The sequence below is a fragment of the Rousettus aegyptiacus genome, unplaced genomic scaffold (genome assembly GCF_014176215.1).
Source record: "Rousettus aegyptiacus isolate mRouAeg1 unplaced genomic scaffold, mRouAeg1.p scaffold_m13_p_8, whole genome shotgun sequence".
Taxonomy (NCBI): domain Eukaryota; kingdom Metazoa; phylum Chordata; class Mammalia; order Chiroptera; family Pteropodidae; genus Rousettus; species Rousettus aegyptiacus.
The window spans coordinates 109,558,632-109,578,472 of record NW_023416311.1 but is presented as its reverse complement, the minus strand read 5'-3'; the positions used below and the strand labels follow the sequence as shown (position 1 = coordinate 109,578,472).

The 19,841-nt window shown below is 49.9% G+C and overlaps 1 pseudogene; it reads right to left on the bottom strand.

Annotated features, from left to right (window-relative positions):
- Positions 1-10,897: 10,897 nt before the first annotated feature.
- On the bottom strand, positions 10,898-11,016 carry LOC118607007 (annotated as a pseudogene).
- Between the last annotated feature and the right edge of the window lie 8,825 nt (positions 11,017-19,841).

The following is a 19,841-nucleotide window of genomic DNA, read 5'->3' as shown; positions in this document are numbered from 1 at the left end:
TTAGTGTGGAAGTAAATCAGAACAACAGCGAAGGCGTTGATTACGGAGCGAAGGGAAACGCTGGAAAGGGAAGCGTTTTCTGAGCGTCTCAAATTCCACCCTTTCCTTATCCTCGCTCCCTGTGGCGGGGAGGGCGAGACTTCGTTGGCAAACATCTGGGGGCCACGTGGGGGGGACCCGAAGGCTGCGGTCTGCACGGGGACGAGCGGTCCCGGTTCCCATGGCGACCCAGACCGGGTTCCAGAGTCGGGCGTCTGGGCGGTCACGTGATCTGGGGGCTTTGGACCCTCAGACCTTCGTGGAGGGGACATCTGCAGAGCAGGACAGGGCGTGGGGACATGCCGGGTTCGAGGGGTGACGCCGGGGTTGCATCCGCCTCGCCCCCCAGCTGGGTGCCGCGACGGCTGTGCGGGACGCACACGGAACATCCTAGAATCCGCTCGTGAAAATGCGTACCCACCCATGACGATGTCGATCAAGGTGGGAAAGACTCTTCGTCCAAACCGACCATGTTTCCGGGAAGGCGTTGTGCTCAAGAGGTTCGGAAAGGCCAACAGGTTGGGACATCATTGTCATCGAAAAGATAGTTACTCGCTGATCGCCAGGGAGGGGCACACCCCCAGTCACGAGGGAGGCAGAGAGAGGGCGGGAGAGAGATGCTGGCGGGAACCTTATTGTGGTTTCTGAGAGTCGTGGAGAGGCAGGTGAGCGGGCTGAGCACTGGCCGATTCGAATAATTTCAGACTCTGGGGCCCAGGGGCTGTGCCTACCTGTCTGTACCTGGCTCTGGGTGCTCAGGTCAGGTGGATAGTGGCCAGAGGGTGAGAACCTGACGGAAGAGGTGTTCGGGGCGTGCCCGGGCTCTGGGTTGGCTGGCGTGCATTTGAAAGGTGCTCTTCAGGTGAGTCGTTCACCATCTCTAGGAATTATCTGGCTCTGGGAGGGCCAGTCCTTCCAGCTCCAGCGAGGCTCCAGATGTCACAGCGTCACCAAACAGAAAACGAAAGACGTCGTCAAGGCGGCCCCTTCCGTGTTCGGCGCTGGCGCCGGTGACAAGGTCCTTCTCACACGCCGATGTTAGCCGGTGCCCCCTTCTGCCACCAGCCAGAGAAAGCCCTTCTCTGTCTGGAGCGCAAATATTAGATCGGATTTGCCCAGATAGCGTCCTTCCTGATTAACTCACGTCCGCCGATTAATGTCATGACCTTAAGTGCATCTGCCAAGTGCCTCTTGCCGTGCAGCATACCATAATCGTGAATGCCACGTCTCATCGAAGTTACAGCCCTGGGGGTTAGACTTGGAAGCCTTGGAAGGGGGTAGCTCAGAACTCTCCCCTGTATATAAATTATAAAAGTAGTACTAGCTCGTTGAAGAAAATGTGGAAAAAATGCAGAAAGTCACATGGGAAAGTGGAAGTCGCCCATAATTTTCTCACCACTAATATATGTTCTTTGAGTTTTTTTTTTTTTTATCATCCACATTATTTTCACAGATAAACACACAATCTGCTCGCAGTGTGTGTCCTTTGTAATTCTTTACGATAGCAATCATCAGCAACTGCATGGTAAAGATTTACTGACTATTCCCTTAATATTGGATATTTAGGTGATTGCAAAGCGTCGTTAATATTTACGATTGTTTCCTTGGGAGACAGTCCTGGAGTGAGATTACTGGATCAGAAGCCAAAAACATTTTAGGTCTCTGATTTATACGCCCAGCAGCAGAATCTGATTTCTTTTCCTTTCCTGCCTCTTCGCTCCCTTTTTCTGCGTCTGCCGGTGTTTCCGTCAACGCCGAGAGCCGTTTCTCCACTTCCATTTCTGTTAACCGCTTCCATTGACCACTTTCATTGACCGCGGCTGCCCATCCCTTCCCCAGCCAGCGAGTTGGCATGTGATTCCCCAAGGCGGCCATCGGGCGAATTAAGAAACACTTATCCAAACAGGTGAGCAGATGAGAATTATTTTTTCCCCATTCTGGCAGCATTGAGTTGTAGGAGTCTTGGCAGAGGTTTACGCCACACGAAAGATGCTAATGTTTGCTGTTGTCAGCTGTATCGTGGACAGGATTTTAGCAGCAGGTGCTTTGAATCAGTGTACCCTAATTAACCCACACACTTCCATTATCAGTGACGGTAGTAACAAGGTCTCCAAATTATTTAACAGATATTTTTAATGACTAAAACATATTTTCTCGGATAAAACCATGGAAATCACTAAGAAGTGAAGTTTCATCGCTGGCTAAACACATACTAATTCGATGAGCTGCTTTTTCTAAGTGGATCAGAAACTTGATATTTATCCAGTCAGTACGAATGAAAAAAAAAAAAACAACCAACTTTTCCTTAATAAAGCTTTGTTAAACATCTTTTGATAAACCGGAGCTTCCCTGGCTGGTGACGAGGTGGGGCTCTTGATGGAGAAAGCCCTCGCTGCACAGAGTCGACCCCAATGGCCCAGAAAAACCGTCTCGGAGGGCGCCCGCCCTTGGCGGCTCTCCGACCTTCCACAGGCTTTGTTATGGTGAAGACGCACCGACCGAGTCGCTGGAGATGAGAACGCAGGTGGAAACCAGAAAATCGGCAGCAGCAACCAGCAAGGCGTCCATTAAGGTCCTTCCCAGCGCAGTTCCCAACTGCTTTCACCTGGCTTTTCCAGAAGCTTCTGTGGCAGATGTCTTTCACTCTCTAGCTGAAGCTGAGTCTTGCTAACGTTTGAGAACCACCGATGGGTGCCCTCAAGGTCCAAACCGTTACTTGTGCCGCCGACACTGATCAGTGTTCCGACAGGAGGGGGCACATCGCCCCCAATTTAGTTGATTTCAGGCAGCATTCCGCCTGTTTCACATTCTGACGTGGAAACCTCTTTTCCCAAAGACCCATGAGAGGGGTGCCCCGTGCTTGACCAGGGCAAGCAGCACACGAACACAGAAGGACACCCACCGGATGCCCCCGAAGAGGGAGGGGTAGGCAGCTTCCCAGGTGCCACGGCGAAAGCGGCATCTCCAGGTAAGGTGCCCAAAGGTGGAGCCGGAGCTATTTTCACGTTCGTACGCCAAGGACAGTCAAGTGCATTCCCTTAAATACAGAGAATGATCTAGAATAGAGCTAAGCAAGGTCATGCGTTTGTACTTTGAAAGAGGTACAAGGTAAACAGTCTAGTCGTTGATGACTGAAACAATACGGAATGAAAAAGTGAAAAAACTCAGCAGATGTTTTTGAAATAGTAAGTACACACGAACTTCGATTGAGTTGAAACACCTGAAAACAAACATATTATATTTATATATAACATAATAAGTAGCAATAGGATGCAGTGTATTGCAATATAGTATATCATTATAATATTATGTGATAATATGTAATGTAATATTAAAATCACATCTTTATGCAGTAAAGCCCCAGAGGATGTGAAGGACCTGAGGTTAAATCAGAGGGGGTGTAAGGACCTGCGGGCAGGGTCTCCTGGATAATGAGCCAGTGACTAACCCACGGGACGCCCACGGCGCCGTGCCCGGCACAGGTCAGCTCTCTGAATGCTAGCCGTGGAAGCTCTATTTAAACCCGCCCTGGGAGCCTGCCTGTATGCTTCGAGACAAAGCTGTCTCAGGAAGCCACTTACTTAAAAGGAGTTTCTGCTCTGTAACCTCCTGGTTAAGAATGCATGATCACATTTGGATTTTGAGATATGCTTCGAGAAAGGCATCGTCTGACTTTTGAACTGGGTACACTATTGGATAACAAATTCTGGAGAATTATTATATATACAGATTTAAAAAAAAGGATCCTGTGTCCATTTTAGTAGAATCAGGTAAAAAAAAAGATGTCCGGAAATACAATATTGAGTATTAACATGATTGTGTTTGGAATCCTTGAATGCAGCAAGCCTTAGTTGCAAGCAAGCTCATTTACAGGTGATGTTTCTTTCCGACGCTGAGTGTTAGGTGATTATTTTGAGGTTAGAGAACAAATTATCAATTGAACTGAAAAGAAAGTTCAATGCAATTTAATAGGCTCAAGTCTTTCTGCTATCGACTGTCTTCCTTTTAATTTGTTTTCCAAAAAAATATTACATGCAGCTGGCTTTGCAGCCATCTGTTGGGGCAGTCTGTCAGCAGAGATGCTAATTAAGGGGAAGAAATATTTGTCATCTTAAAGAATGCTGACAGACCTTAGGATTCTCAGGGGAAGAAAACCTTGTGAGAAAACTGTCTTTTTAAAAAAATTGCTCTTTATTTGATGTCCAATTTATTCTCTTTTTGAGGCACAAGGAGGATATTTGCTGCTAATTCTTGAAAAGGGTACATACCTTCCTCAGAAGGTAGCAACTCATTTTGAAGAGTTTCATTTTTTAATTCCTATAAATTTTCTCAATAGACCATCCTATTGCTGTGGCTTATTTTTTGAAAACTTCTATTGTGGCTATATTTACATACGTTGTATGTATTTACATATATAATTATAATAATTATATGTGCTATATAATTATATATAATTTATACTGTGTATATAATTTATATATCACACACAATAATGTATGATACATAATTTTATGCTATATATATAGGTACACACACATGCATGCATGCGCAGGAGTCCTCTCTCTCGTCATGGTTTTGCTCTTCACGCTTTCAGTCAATTGAGCTCCAAAAACACTAAATGGAACGTTCCAGAAATAAACGGTTCATAAGTTTTAAGCCGTGTGCCATCGGCGTGGTGTGCTGAAACCTGGTGGCTGCCCGCGCCCCCCGGCCAGGGACGCGGGTGGTGGCCCTGAGCCGAGTGGCCCCGCCCCGCAGCCGCCGGGGTCCGCGGACTGCCCGTCGGGTCCGCCGTCGGTGCTCGGGCCGCTCTCAGGCGACCTCGTGACGGCGCAAGGCGCAGGACGAGCGATGCTGGCGGCTCCCGGCCCCACCGAGGGAATCCCTAAGGCGCTCCCTGTCTGCCAAACGCGCACGTGCTTGACTTAGCAAGCAAAGAGGAGGCGCGGGATGCCGAGGTCGCCAAGGTCGCAGCCGCGGGGACACGTCTCCCGCCCGTGGCCTCGCGAAGGGCGAGGAGAGCCGGGCTCGTGCGCCTGCAGCCGCGAACGCCTCCCGTGGCGTCGTCATGGCCACCGCAGGTCTTCAGGGGCACGAGGGCGAGGACGGGGCAGTGAGATGTTTCCAGAGAGGGGGGGGGGCGCCACCTCCGTATGCCTTTTAGTACAGGACGCTGTCACGATCATTCTACTTCACCATCATCATTACTCATCCCGTATCGCGGCCACGCTGGGCCTTACGCGCTCTCGCGGGCGAGTGTGGGCAGGAAGGACGCAGCGGGTCCTCGCGGCTCCGCCCGCGGCGTCGGGCTTCGGCGGGGGCCTCGGACGCGTCCCCGCGGACACGGAGCGCCACCGTGCCCATTTCCAGCGCTCGGTTCCGCGGCGTGAGCCCCATTCTCCACGCCGTGCGGCGGGAGCCGCCCGCCTTTCGAAGGTTTCGCCGCCCCGGCTGCCACCTGCCTGGGCCATGCTCGGGGCGCCTCCTCCCAGCATTTCAGCGGAGAAAAACCGCGGGAGGAGCAGCAGGGGAGGCCCTGGTCCCCAGGCAGCAGGGCGGGGCCAGAGGTGGGCCGGCGACCCGGTGGCCTGAGCAAGGCCAAGGACAGAGGCCCTCCGCCCTCAGCCCTGAGCGGGGCCCGAGCCCCGGAGACGCACCCCCTTGTCTGCCGCACAAGGCCCTGTGGGCCGCAATAGTTTCCCTCTCTTGATTTTTCAGAAAATCAAGTCCACTTTCTAACCCCAACGACCCTCGTTCCTATGTCGTGGCTCCTCTCTCCTCCCCAAATCAGACAAACAGAGCAAAACACAGCTTTTCCTTGCTGGTCTGGCAAACGGGAGCCAGGGAGCCGAGCGGTGCGTGGAGTCCTTCCCTCACGATCTCCTCAGTGCTTGAGGGGACCAAACTTTAGATTTATAAACTCTAAAGTCCTGCCTCGGCGTCGCGGGCATTTCACGGTGACGAAAAGAAGTCTAAAAAAAACAAAAAACAAAAAAACGAGGTCTTGCTGTTGAAGGCCGATCGTTTGCTTTTCATCCAAACGTGGCTGACTTATTACCCACCCCTTCCTCGGGGAACACTGCGAAGTTCCTGACAGAAATTGCAGGGGACCATCTGCTTCCATTTCATCAGTAAACAAACCTATTAAAAGAGCATTTCTCCCCTCAGGCTTATAGAATTTAAAATGAACACCGAATCAGTCAAAATCGAAATTATTTTTGAAATAATTTAACCTCGTCCGGCCTATTTAAATTCGCTCAGAAATAAAAACAAGGCTTCGTGATTATTGGACATAATTTACGTTCTACTTCGAGAAGTTCATTTGATGCTAATAAAAATGGAGCCCGTCTTATCTCTTGCCGGGAATCTTTTCTTCCCAGAAATAGTCTACCATCTAGAAAGTCTATTAATACTAGCTTCCTGCTCGTTGTTTATCCCAGTCTTGGAAATCTTATTAAAAGAATTGTTTTACAGAAGAAAAGCCAAGAGAGGCTTTCTCTTCCGGAAGGCTCCACACAGCTACACGGGTGGGTGTCTGCAGCAGGAACTCCAGGAAGCAACTCACCAGCCTCGTGTACTAATCTGCAGAGCAGACAATTCACACGCCGTCGTTGCTGGGCTACTAAATTTGAAATCAGCTGTGAAACCTCAGACAAGCTTTAGATTTATAAACGCTAAAGAGAAGATAAATGTGAAATTATTGGGCTGTGTTGTTTTGGCTTCCGTTGTGATTTCTGTGTTTTTTTTCCCCCTGTATTACTGGGACGGGAGGATGGAGAGGTATATTTTGAGTCCAGGGATTTAGAGAAGATGCTGCCGATGGCATTGCCGAGAGGGACAGGGATGTGGCAGACCTGCGAGGGGAAAGGAGGAGGCTGGCACACAGGTAGAGCTGTCGTCCACAGACGGTCCCCTGCGGGGCGTCAGTCCTCAGAGGAACCCCCAGACACAGCCACGCTTCCCCTTGGGAACCGAGACCACGCCGCTAGGCTCTCCCGGATCCTTCTCAGGCCGGAGCTTGGTCCTGAGCCATCCTGCCCCTCACTTGGCTCCAATGACGAAGAAAAGGGAAGGACTCAGCTGAGCATCTGCCCAGGGCCACAGCAGAGGAGGGGGTCGCCAAGACCGGAAACAGACATTTTCTTCAAAGAACACAATACTGGGAATGGAAAAAAAAAATCCGTGAAATTTTTATTACGGAAGAAATCAGTCAGCGTTAGTTTTCCGTCGCTCACGGTTTAATGTTATTTTTATCACCACGCGTATTAGAAGCAGTGGTGATCGGCATGCTGGCCTCGGGGCTGCGGGCTCTGCGGGCCGTGACCGGGCGCTGGAGGGGATGGCCCGGGCCAGGCTGGCCGTCACGCATTGTGCAGGCAGGGTCGCGGGGCTCCATCTGCCCGCGTGGCCGCGGGGCCGGCCTGGGAGCTGCCGCCCCCGTCTGTCCGCAGCCGCGGTGGGGGTTTGGCCAGGCGCGTCGTGAATGGCACCCTGAGAGTCCGGCTGAGCCCCACCGGCGGCTGCGGGGGCCTGGGGCGGGGAGCGGGGGGCTCGTCCCTGCTGTCACTCGACACGCAGATGGGGTGTCACCGGCGTGGCATCGGGGGCCAGTGCGGGGGAAGCGGCTGAGCGTGCGAGGTCTGGCCGGCCGCCATGGCCAGTGCGTCTAATCAGTTTGCTATTTCACGTGTTTATCTTCATCAACAGTACCTTTAGAGAGCAGCATTTCTTAAACTATTTTTGGAGCACGAGACGCTGGAAAGTCCCGTGAAGCCTAAACACCGTCTCGCCAGGAGAAATACACAAACTCACACCGAACTGCGGTCAAGCCCCGCTGGAGAGGAAGAGCCTCTGTCTGTCGTGGTCCCCGTTCGGAGGTACCACGGCAGCACTGAGATGCTCCCGAAGGTTCGCCCGAGACTGAGTTCAGGGTCAGCCCCCCTGGAGCCCTCAGGCCGGGGCCGGGTCTGGGCACCGGGCGAAGCCGCCCGTGCTCGGGGCAGCCCCATCGCAGGACTCCCGCTGTTTTATCTCCTACTTCTCATTGTTCGGAACTTGCCTGGTTCGTGCTGCTTGTTAACGTCAAATCTGGGGACCAGAGCTGGGGTGTCAGCCCCCTCCTGATTGGCAGCCCTAGAGGTTTTTATGCAAAGTGACTTGCCCATTCCTGGTGAGTGGCTCTGCCCACCACAAAGGTAGGTAATTTATGCTAAGTCACTGATAGAAAGAGTTGGATCATCCAAACATGTGACTCTCGTAGAACGGGTCCTTCCTCACCAGAGAGTCACATGACCGAGGCGACTTGAAGACTCGCAAGAGGCAAGAGAACAAAGGTCTAGTTCTCTTCAGCGGTACAGAAGTGTCCTTGCTTCCTGGCAGTGATGGACGGGCATTCGTGCCGTCGGGTGCCCACTGCCGGGCGCGCCGGGCTTGCCGGAGAAGGGGTGGCACCCTGCGGCAAAGCGTCTGCGCATCCGATGCGTGGACCGTGGCAAGTCCGGGTCCCGCCGTGTCCCACACCGCCTGACACGGGACCTTCCCGGTCGGCTGTTTGGATGCGGCCGCTGGACCATGTCTGATTTTTGCAGCTGTTTTGAGCCCGGATTTTATGACTCAGGTTAGAAAGTATCTCGCCGAACTTCTAGAATCTTTAAACTATAAAGTGAATCTTTAAACTATAAAATCTTTAACCTATAAACCTCAGAGTCACCTTCTCTCTGGACAACTACATTGCTAACTTGATGGACGTCGGGGTGACGTGGGTCCGAGGACGAGGACTGTGCCGGGGAAGGGACGTGCTCCCTGCTGGGTCGACGGCACGAAACCCAACGGAAGCTGCTCACATGCGTTCACTTTAGACCGTGCCGCCAATCGTTCCAGGCGATCCCTGAGAATTCAGAGGGGGCTGGGGGAGCAGCACCCGCCGTACTCGGACTGGGTCCGGGGTCCTGCTGCCCCTCTTCCTGGCAGGAGCAGACACCCGTGAAGCTGCGACACCTTTGCCGCGGTGTCCGCCGCCCTCTCGCTCTTCTGGGAACTGTAGCGAAATCCAAGAGCTTGTAAATCGTGCAAGATCCCTGATTCAGATCGAGTGGATCACACCGGATCGTCTCTCTTCCAGAACGCGCCTTTTCCCATCCAAGTATCGGTCACTCTCAGAACAAGACACTTCTCGGAGCTCAGAGAGTTTGTTCGTTTTTAGACAGTTGGTGTTGGAAAGTGAGGAACACCAGCGTGACCAAGCATGCGGTACATTTCGATGGTGCCCGAGATGGCGTTCAAAGTGTGGGAGTAGAGCATTGGGAAACAGCCAAAGCCACGTTCGCCATTTTTCCAAGCAAGAGACACTTGGGTTAATTCCTTTGTCAAATAGTCATCAGGGTCTGTTACCTGCCACATGCGACTCTAAGCTCTACAGCTAAATCACACACCGACCTTGTTTTTGAAAAACTTCCCCAGATGTGAAGACGTTGGCGGGTTCAGAGACGATCCTTTTTTTTTTTTTAACTTTCGCTTCTTTATCCCTTCACCGTTTTCACCCAGCCCCCCAGCCTCCTCCCCTCTGACGGTCGCCAGATTGCCGTTTGTATCTGTGAGTCTGTTTTTGTTTGTTTCGACGATTCCCGAGATTCCACGTTTAAGTGGAATCAAATGGCATTTGTCTTTCTCTGTCTTATTTTACTCAGCACAATACACTCCGGGTCGATCCGTGTTGCAAGTGCAGGGATAACTTTCATACGAGGAAGAAGATGGAAATGCCACGGAGAGGAGGGCATGCCGGGGGCACTCACGGCCCGAGCTCCTTTGGAATGAAACTATCATGCAGTCTCGTTATAAAGGGACGTTCAGAGATGGACAACAGACACTGGGCAGAATTTCGATGGACAGACTTTGCAGAGAGACATCATAGCCAGAGAGAGCAGTGGGGAAGCATCCAAGAGACGGCAAATGGTCCGGTTTTATTTCAGGTGAAGGTCTGTCCTGGACATCCTCCGAGACACGCCGGAAGGATAAGCTGACAGCTCGGTGACCGTCTGTCCGCTTTGCCCATCCTGGACATCCTCCGAGACACGCCGGAAGGATAAGCTGACAGCTCGGTGACCGTCTGTCCGCTTTGCCCATCCTGGACATCCTCCGAGACACACCGGAAGGATAAGCTGACAGCTCGGTGACCGTCTGTCCGCTTTGCCCATCCTGGACATCCTCCGAGACACACCGGAAGGATAAGCTGACAGCTCGGTGACCATCTGTCTGCTTCGCCCAAGACAGACTCGTCTGCACCTGTTGTCCCGATACTTTCGTTAGTCATCATCGCTACCACCTCCTTTCTCTCAGAAATACCCCGGGCAGATGGACAGTGGACCAGAGGCCTGGGCCGGCGTTTCTTGGCCGCAGTTATTCATATCGCAGTTTCCTTCCTCCCTGTAAAGAACTCTCTTCGTGATAACTCCTGATTAACTGTGGCATGTATTGTTCTCACCACCTTGCGTTGATGGGCCAGAATAGGAAATCTGACGCGATGTGACTATAGATTTCTCAGGATGGCTCCAGACCCAAAAATCCCTCCTGCAGCTATGCCTGAAACTCAGTAATAGCAGCAGCAGCAGCAGCAGCAGCAGTAATAATAATAATAATAATAATAATAATAATAATAGCCAACCTGTACAGATAATTAGATTTGTACTAGGCACTATGCTGTCTAACCAATTTACTTAAATTACTTTTTTTTTTTTTTTTTAGGTGAGGTAACTCTTGGTTGACCTCACAGGTTGCAAGGACTTTGTCAGTTTACAATCCTGTCTGTCTGTCTATCTATCTATCTATCTATCTATCTATCTATCTATCTATCTATTTTTTACACCTACAGCACCTGGTCTTCCTAGGTGGTCTCCCATCTAGGTACTAACCAGACTTGACCCTGCTTAGCTTCCGAGATCAGAAGGGATTGAGCTCGTTCAAGGTGGCATGGATGTAGACTTACTTAAATTACTTGACCTCAGCGATGGCCCGAGAGGCCAGGATTCTTACCACCTCCGTCTTCGGGTGGGCAAACGAAGGCCCACTGTCCAGATGGCGGCGCTGGTGAGTAGTGGACGCAGTTTGGGGCCTGGCAGTCTTACTCGGAAGCCACGCTTTCAGCACAATAAGAAAATCAGACTGTTTCCGGGAATGTGAGTCGTAGGCTACATTCGCTATGACCGTCATGAAGCCAAGGGAGCCGCTCCATTTACAACGTACTTATGTATCTGTTTCTTACTTGCTCACACAGCAGCCTCGTGCTGCAGCTGGATCATATTTCCCCCTGCAGGGACCCACGGGAGTTAAGCGTCTCCCAAAGGTTCGAGCGGCTAAGCGGCTGCTGACCTGGGAGCCAAGGTCGAAGCATCGGCTTTCACGCCGATCTCCTCGTCACGCACAGTCCTGCCTCAGTCCTCACGTCCAGTGGCGGAATCAGTTTAACGGATGCTTACAGGAGAGGTGACGATTACTGTGGAGCAGGGTCGAAAGCAGAAGGAGTTTTCCAAGGGTATAACGAGTCTAGCCACCTGCTGTATGCATAGCATCTATAGGTAACAGCACTGTACAATTTATAATATGCTAAGAGGATAGAGCTCATGTTAAGCATTCTTAACGAAAGATAAAAAAAATAGAAACCACGAAAGACCACAAGGACATCACGGGGGTGAGTAGCATGTTTAGTACCTTGGCTGCAGTGACAGTATCTCGGTGAATGTCCATCTCCGAACTCTCTCCAATGCATATATTCAAAGTGTATGACTTCTTGTATGTACATTACACCCCAATAATGCCAGAAGAAACAAGAATCGCTCTGAGCATTCATATACAAAAACAGAGCAAGAGGCGACAGGTCTGAGCAGGGCTTTAACCTGTGTAAATTGGTGGTTGAGAGGGTGACAGTTGTTAAGATCGTGCTATTAAGCAGGACAGCCAGGTGGTTCTCATGGCTATATTATAACGATTTTAAAAGTACAATAAAGCAAGGCATAGCAATGTTACCTTCTATATTCATGCCTTCCTAAAATTTGGGGGATAAGTTGGGTTTGGGAGAAATGCACATCTGCTATTGTGTTTCCATTTAAAAGTTACACAATATTAAAGTAACAATAGTCACCGTCCTCTTCATAATGGGCTCCGCCACCCTCCCAGTAGCTCGTTTGGTTTGTGGCTGTTGTATGTGTCTCTAGACTCAGGTAGGTCACTTTTTCTTTATATGTTGCGGTTTCATGATCGTCTCACAATCCAATGCATTTTGTTTTTAAATCATCCTGTCTTCTGAAATTGTAAAGGGCACAATGCTCAAGGGAATTCAAACTGATTTTTCAAAGGAGTTTGATTTTAATGTGACAAGAGAAATGAGTTCCTTGGAGGTAAAAGATGCTGGTAATTCAGGCAGCGCTGGCATTTATGAAGGACAGGTTACAGAAAAAATTTACGCTTAAAAAAAAAAAGTCTCTGCTTTAAATTTTAACTCAGGTCAGAAAGGCAATCAGACATCTGATCTGAATACATATTTTTGGAACAAGGTGAAGTAATGAGACCTACCGGGTCAGCTTTTACAGAAGATCGGGTAGAGATAATTCTGCCGTGACGCCTCTTTGTGTTTCTGACTCAGGCTGGAGTCATTATTTCCAGACCATGTTGCCCCCATTAATTTGTCAGAAATTATAAATGAGTAATAACCGATTCTGACGAAATGCTGGTGAGTCTATTCCCCGTATGTTGCCACTGCAGGACACGGGTAAAGTCTCTATGGCAGGAAACCGGATGGTTTAATCATAACCTGCCTGTAGATCCCTGGGGATTATCTGAGGAGGGAGAGAAAAATCATGGTAAAAAGTAATCTTTGAAACGCTATTAAAATCGTAGGAACAAAATGTAAACACAAATGGAAGAGTGGAAAACAAAATGTAGTACATTAATTTGACAGACTATTATATGAATATGAAAAAGGTAATGATGAACTCTAAGAAGTAATATATGTGAAAACATTTTATTTTATGATGTAATAATAAATGAAGGAAAAGAGACGGAATTTTACCTGGCTGCATCCGCAGCTATAGAAAAGTGTAAAGCAATTACTTCATTCATGTCGCTACTATAATGATTATGCTACAAATAACGGCAACGACAGTGGGGTAAGAAGTAATCAATGGGTTAATCCATGCATGCTCAGGGTTAAGGACTGCCCAAGAGCCCACCTGGGAATCCGGGTTCCCAGAGAGCACACGGGGCCGGACCCCCAGGGGGCATGTCCTCATCAGAGTTCGATGTTTCAGGACTTTGATCGCTTCTATTTTTTCCCTCTATTTTAAAGATTTGAAGGTAGAAATAAAGCTGTTGATAATAGAAATATGACAGTTATATATTTAGAAACTTGACAGTGTTAAAAACAAGACAATAGACCCAGAACGGAGTCGCTTGTGCTAAGCCCCACGTCCTCCAGCCGAGACCGAACCGCGGCTTCGGCTCTCCCAGAAACGAAGTCCGCGATGAGTCGGTCAGGAACGGCCCCGTAGGCACCAGCATGGCGTCCGCCTGAGAGGCCCGGGCCATCTCCCGAAGGAGCGCGGCTTTGGAATGACCGTTCTGTCCAGAATAATGTCTTTGATCCTGCTGTTTTCTGCCCATAAAAGTCGTCTGCTTGGTACAGAACCTCAGAGGGTTATCGACCAGATTCCCGTCTGTCCAATGCATGGATCGCTGAACACAGCCAGTGAGAGCTTTAAAATGGACTCAGTTGAATTTTGTGGGTTTTTTTTTTAACACTAAGGTGGAGCACATTTTCTCAGACCTAGCAGGTCGTAATGTTTACGTTCTCACTCTGCATGGGAGCCGACAGGGGCAAACGGAGATGGCATCACAGGACCCCCTGCACTTTGTGTTCAAACGCAGATCGTCGGCAGCTTAGCAGGTGGATGTCTCTATGATTAAACGAATCAGTTCGGCAGCTCCGCAGCCTGAATCTGTTCTTCAGTCTACACACATTTGGAGCACAGTTTTTAACCCACTTATGTTTACTGGAAAAAGATTTCAGTTTATATTTACAAGCTATCTTAGTTTATTTTTACATGGCGACACGACAGACTCAACAAAAGAATATAGAAAGGTTAAAAACAAGCAATTTGAAAAAATATACGTTAAAAGTAGAAAGAAAGCTAGTGTAGCAATGGCAATATCGGATTATAATAAAATTTTAAGTGAACTAGATAATGAAGGAAAAATAGGGCTTTTGCACATAGAGTTAAGAAACTGCTCAAAACTAATATTTGTTTCTGCTTGATGTAAAGATTCAAGAAGATACAAATCATGAACCTACTGAAACCTAATAATATGGCTTCAGACTATATAAGAACTGGCGGAGTCACAGGGAAGAGAAGATAATCGTATACTCGTAGTTAGCGTTAACGACTCCTATTTTAACTTAACAGAGCCATGTGATAAGGTAAGCCACACCGGACATCCTTCATCATTAAATACATTTAAAAAAATCAAGCCGAAGGAGCAACGTTAGAAACAAGCAAGCAAACAAAGGAAAATCAGCTGAGCTGAACGACAGAATCAAGCGCCGGCTCCCGGAAAGGATTTAACCTAGACGAGACTCTGTCAAATTGACGAAGGAATAAACATTCGTACAAATAGAAGGTGCGCGGAATGAATGAGGAGGGGGGAATGGCGCCCCCTGTCGCGCTGGTGGGCGGTGGCCCTTGTGGCGGATCGAACCCCGACACAGGCCCCGGGAGCAGGAGCCGGCAGCGCGCGGTGAAGCTGGTGTGCGGGTCTCATCCCACTCAGCGATCGCGCCGCCCGAGTGTCGCAGGAGCCATGGGCACCGCGGCAAGGAGCTGGAGGCGGGCCGGCGCTCAGTCGTGGGGGGCGCAGGGACGGGGTGGGGGGCTGTGCGGGGCGGGACGCAGGGCGGAGCAGGCGGAGGCGTCCGCTTGCCCGGCCGATGAGAGTCGTCGCACGATAACCGGGGAAATAAAACACCCGCGGCCCACGGCGATACCATCCGTGGGTGAGCGCGTGGAGATGCATTTATGGGAGGTGGTTTGGAAGGATTAGGAAATGCTGGTGGTTCCCGCGGCGGGGAGGTCAGGGAGTGGAGGGGGGCCTTGGGCTGGCGAGGCGGAAGGTCGCATGGAGTAAGTCGGTGTGCCCCCCCCCGATGCGGACGCGCATCGCAAATGGTCGCCTCCGTTCTTTGCTCCTCCGGGCCATTCTTGAATAAAAAGGAGCAAAGGAGGAAGACCTCCTCCCTGCAAGCACGCACTCGTTGTTCTGCTTGGTTGCCACATTCAGGTCTAACCCTCGTGGCAGAACCTGGAGGCCTGCCATCCCTCCGATTTGACTGATGGAACCCCGATCCTAAGACCTAGCCTCTGTACAGTGCTTCTCATCTTACAAAGAAAAGTCCCGCGGGCTGTGCCGGCGGGAAGTGCCTCTGGGGTCCGCCGAGAGCAGCTGATTCTCGGCGTGAAGGGTCTGGCCGCGCGCGCAAGGCTGGCTCTGTGCTGCTGTCCCCTCCTGGGCCGCCCCGCGCCCTCCCCACGCACCGGCACCTCGGGGCAGCCAGCGGGAGTCAGTCTCTGTGCTTGGAACCTGCCCAGGATCCTACACTGCAGTTCTTTGCTGTCGATATCCCGACTCCTGTTAGTGAGGTACAGTCCTCCCTGTTCGCCTTCCACGTATTTATCTGCGCACTCACCTACAAATAGTATTTTTGGGGTGTGTGAGTTGTTTTCAAATGCGAGCTGTTCAAGAAACTATTTTGTGATGTTTTTGCAAGTAAGCAAGCCCTGGGTCTCAGCGTCTCCATCTGCGAGACGGGGGTCGGACGCCACGAACGCCCCTCTTCTAGTTCTTTCATCCGTGAATCTCGGAGGGCACCCCCAGTGGTACACAAAGACCAGCCCCTGCTCTCATTTCCTAGCCTGCAAACTTCGCTCGGAGTTCTCCGGTCGCCCGTTGCTTCTGTGCCATTACCGTTTAATGTGAAAACAGCATGGTTCAATAAGAACAAAAGACACAACGCTCAGAAAATGATTTTCAAACTGTATTGCAATTTTCTTAAACCTTTTCTCTTACACCTACCTTCCGCGCCGGGGGACCCGTAAACACAGCTGTGTGAGCTGCAGTGAGTCCCTTCATCAGAGTTTGTCTGGACATGCACATGCTCCGTGTCCTTGGCCGGTGAGCAAGGTCCCCACTCCTCGCCGCACGGCTAGTCCTATGAGACAATCACAGCGCGTGCTGATCTGGGACACATGCCACTCTTTTTCTCATTTTCGCTGAAAATTCTGCTTGAAAATGACAACGAAGCAAATTTATAGGCCGATCGCCACCTCCACCCCAATCGAAATGTTTATTCGTTAGGTGATTATCAACACGACGGAATATTCGTAGGGAAATATGGGAGGCGTGCTTGAAAGGGAAGCTAGCACTTCTAAAATAAACAACCTAAAGATATAACAATATGTCGTAAACAAGCCTTAATGTATGCCGACCCAGAAGCAGGGCATGCCAGATATGTCTTCCTGTTCAACCTGGGGGACGGCGCTCGTCTATGAAGACATGAGTGAGCGTTTCGGAGCACGGCTTCTCCAGCGGGAATTCCGGTCCGGCCGAGGAGAGCTTCTGGAGGGTGTCAGTGGGGGCCAATGTCTTGCAAGGAGCAGGTGGCCGCAGACGCTGGGCGGTTCAGATGATGCTCACGCAGACGGGCCTGGCCTCCTGGCCGTGTGATCCGGGCAAGCCGACGACTTGCCGGGCCTTGGACTTGTCTCATTTAAGGATGGGGCGATCACAGGACCTCCTTCCCAGCGACGCCGTGCGGGTTGCGTGAGTGACCGTGCTAACCCCCCAGAACAACGCTCGGTGCCCAGTGAGCAGCCGAGAGTAGGAGCCGCGATCCCTTCTCACTCCTGTTTTTACTATTATTCATCAGAGATACTAGTCCACCATAGGCGGGGGCGGGAAGACGCGAAACGGGTTGTGCGAAACGCGCCATGTGCCCGTGTAGACGCACGCGTCCGTCCGCTCAGTCTCATCGCTGCGCAGTGGTGTTCCGGTGTACGGTTTTACCCCAACTGGTTTATGTATTCGCCAGTTACAAGATATTAAAATTCTTTTCATTTTTGGCAACTATGAATCAAGCCACTTCTTTCAGGGTTTGTACAATGATTAACCAAGAAGGTTTGCAAGTTTCTCTATGAAAAAAAAAAAATCGCCACGAGCGATTGAACTTGACCTTAACGCGAGCTTCGCCTTGGTCGGTGTTTTCCACCCCGGCTGACCCTCCGCGACCTTCAGCTCTACTCTGACGGCCATGTTCTCATTATCCAATGGTTCATATTTTACAAGTAATTTAAGAAGCGATCCACTTTGTCTTCTACAGTTTCTTCGTGTCCATCTAAGTGGAAACAAGGACAGAAAGGAACAGGTGAATTAGACTGCCTCGTTACAATTTCACAGGTTTCCAGTTAATGACGAATATTTACTGTGAAGATGTCTGTCCTCTCGCCTCCTTTTCTCATTTTGCTAAAATTCAGGAGCTGCAGGTTATAAAGCAACTTTCCTATTTGTAATGTAGACGCTGACATTCTCTAGTTACTCCAGTTTTATATAGCCATACTGTTTTGTGAAGGTTTTAGTAAAAGGTTCCTTTTCAAACTTACTTCGCAAAGAAACGCTTTAGCTTTTTCAGTAACATTCATAGACTTCTGGTGGTGTATATAGAATTGCCAGTTCCTATGCCTGGACTTAGAGATTTTAGCCTTGTTAAAAAATTCAATGTAAAATACTAGGTCTTTTTTCTCTCATTATTTATCCATGGTTATTTTACTGGACCCCACAGAGCCCAATGCTTAGCCCTTCAGTGTGTCCGTGGTATTTAAAAACATGTACCGAATGGGCTCGTGGGACTTACCCTGACACCAGGGAGGATGAGGCCGACAGGGAGGGGAGAGGCCAGCAGCGCGAGGCCTCTGCCCGCCGTGACGAGCCCCCTTTGCCGGGCTTCCTCTCGGCTCTGCAGAGAGTCTCGATTCCAGCATCCTCTCGAGGCGTCCCATGCCACCTCACGGGCTGTAGTCACCACAGGCTCGCTTGAGTGCTTTTGTTTAAGCGGCACCTCCCGAGGGGTCCGCTGGGAGGGCCCCAGTGCTCTCCGCCGAAGGGCCCGGCCCAGAGCCTGACAACAGTTATGGAGCTGAATCGATTTAAGTGATGGAGACAGAGAAAAGTCCCATCACCCTAAAGCTTTCTCGTCACACTCGACGGCCAACGCCGCCCTCACCCTCACCCCGACAATCACCCAGCTGTTCCCTTTCCTTATAGTTTAGCCTCTCATGACATATAAACCGGAGGTCACCTGAATTGAGTTACACAGTATATATATAGTCTTCCGAGGCTGCTTTCTCTCCTTAGTACCATGCAGTCGAGGTTCACTCACGGGGTTGCGTGTGGTTCATGCTGAGAGGTCGCCGAGCGATGTTCCATTTTTGTGGGTGCCACCGCCTGCTTGTCCATTCACAGCTGAAACCCATTAGGGTCATTTCCAGTTGCGCAATTATGAACGAAGCCACCGGAAACATTCCCATGCAGGCTTTGCTGTGAACTTCAGTTTTTGTTTCGTTTGGGTAATACCTAGGCGGGCGATCGTTGGGTCATAGGGTAAATGCGCGGTCACCTTTATGAGAAGATGCGACATGGTTTTCCTAAGTGGCTGTAGCGCTTTGCATTGCCACCGGCTCTACATGAGAGTTCCAGTTGCTAGCCTGGTATTTTCAATTAAAAAAAAAAAATGTTCAGTTTTAACTCCTGAAACAAGCGTGTAGTGTCTTCTCACCGTAGCTGCAGTTTGCATTTCTCTAACGACTAATGGTGTCGAACAATCTTTTCACACGCTTCCTTTCATCCATATATCTTGGTACAGTGTCTGTACAAATCATTTTTTCCCATTATTATGCTTCTTTTCTTTATATTGAGTTTTAAGTGTTTGCATCTTGCATACGTGAATTCATCAGATATGTTTTTTGGAACTGTTTTCTCCCAGTCAGCGGCTTGCTTTTTGAATTTTATTAATAGAGTCCTCCAAGGAGGAGATTTTACTTTCGATGAAGTCCAATGAACTTTTTCCTCTTATCGCTCTTGTTTTTAGTATTTGAGAAATCTTTGCCTAAATCAAGGTCACAAATACATTCTTCTACGTTTTCCAGTGCCCATTGTACAGGTTTAGGTTTAAATCGTGAGTCAGTGTTTATAAACAGTGCAAGGCATGGGTCAGCCTTTCTCATGTATAGTCACGTGGATGCCCAGTTGTTCCAACACTATTCGGTGAGGCCATTCATTTCCCGCAGTAAATGACCTTTGCGGCTTTGTCGGGAATTGTTCGATTGTGCCATGAGTGAGTCTGCCCCCGAACTCCGTGTCCATCTCTTTGTCAGTACCGTGCTATCTTGACCACTGTAGCTTTATAGTACATCTCGAAACCAGGCCATTCAACTTGGTTCTTTCCTTTTCAAACTCGTATTGACCCTTCTAATGCCTTCATCTTTGCATGCACGTTTCACGATCCACATCGATCTCGACGAAAACCCTTGCCGGGGTTTCGATTGGGACTGCGTCGCGTCTACAGCTCGGTTTGGGGAGAACCGACAGTGTTGAACCATCCCCTCACGAACGCGGCGTCTCTCTCCATCGGTGCAGGCTCGCTTTGACCTTTTCCCCTCCGCGTTGTGGCTTTCCTCATGAAACATTGCACGCTGTCCGTTCTGACGAGG